Source organism: Thermobia domestica, chromosome 13 (genome assembly GCF_964235325.1).
Source record: "Thermobia domestica chromosome 13, izTheDome1.hap1.1, whole genome shotgun sequence".
Lineage (NCBI taxonomy): Eukaryota > Metazoa > Arthropoda > Insecta > Zygentoma > Lepismatidae > Thermobia > Thermobia domestica.
The window spans coordinates 141,400,986-141,402,549 of record NC_137466.1 but is presented as its reverse complement, the minus strand read 5'-3'; positions in this window follow the sequence as shown (position 1 = coordinate 141,402,549).

Sequence of the window (1,564 nt, the reverse complement as noted above, 5' to 3'; positions counted from 1 at the left end):
ACTTTAGATTAAAAGTTCATTAATATAAAGATTAAAAGTTCATTAATATAATTCCAAATGACATATCTACAAATGTTTCGTGTGCTCTTGTATTGTTTGCTTAATAGTAAAACAAATATTTTGGAATTAAAATGCCAAACATGTAAATTGTTTCCTTGTTGGTACTTCAAAATACAAAATGGCAATGATTGAAAAAAATGTAAAAGATAAAGATAAAATGCTGTACTTTATTCCAATAATTGTAAATACGAGAATGCATAACTGTTTAAGACATGTTGCTACTATATTCCATAGATACCAAAGTGAAAACGAGAAAGTATTTGCGAGTAAATTTGTGGGATTAAAGCCTTGTAATAATGTTTGAGAACCATTGCCTCAGGACTGTTTCGAACTTTTATATTCAAACTTCGAACTGATATTAATATTACGATTCCAGAATCAACAGTGAGCTTCAAAATTTCAGTCTTGAAAACAGTCAATTTCAAACTTTTGGAATGTTACGGAATTTGCGGAACATTCCGGAACTTCGAAACGTTCCGGAATTTCGGAACATTCCAGAATTTCGAAACGTTCCGGAATTTCGGAACATTCCGGAATTAGATGAATTCCGAATTCCGGATTACGAAATCGAATTCCGAACACCCCTACGTTCAATCAACTTTTAAATGTCAAATACTGTTTTATTGCTAGCTGATAATAATACTATATATTGACAAGGTGATTGTACGATTACAATGAGTACCATTTATCAAAGTTTAAAGATATACAAGTCATTACACAACATACTGCAGTAATAAATATTATCTAAATTTTCTTGTATCATGCCCCTAGTGGACATTTTGTGACGTATAAGTATTTTGAAGACTTCGAGACGAAATTAAGAATAAAATCAGGACACACATTTTCTACATAAATTTACATAACGAGATTAGAAAACGTTTTCGAGAATTAAGATGAGACGAGAAATATTCTTCTAGAATCGAGATGAGAGTTCTACAAAATTTACCAAACGATACGAGAAAACGCGAGCATCACTAACCTGTACAATGATTCTGGGAAAGTAAATTGAGTTGAGTTGATTTTGAGTTTAACGTCCCGTTCAGCAGCGAGGCTATATGAGACGTGGACCTACTGATTAACGTGGAATCCGAACCACATGAGCTCCCGCCGGGAATCGAACCCGGGTCTCCCAAGGAAAGTGAGTTGAATAATTGCTAATATTCTTCCTATACTTGTTCTCTTATCTTTCTAAAATGTGTTCTAAAAACACGATATAGTACACAAATTTAGATATTTACGCAGAAAGCAAATCACTTCCTATAATTCCTCGAGCTTATTAAACTAAATTCCATAGTCATCAAGTTAAGACTTTACGTAAATTCATATTTGGGATTTTCAGTAGTTTATAGCTCCGAAAGATAATATTTTCCAATCCATGAATACTAGAACTTTCCTCTTTGTTTCATTTGCTATAAGGATTCACTTTGTGAGGTTTTGTGCTGATGTTTCTCGCCAGTCAGTAGACCCAAAAACATCGAACAGCATAGTGAATTAAAGATTTTCA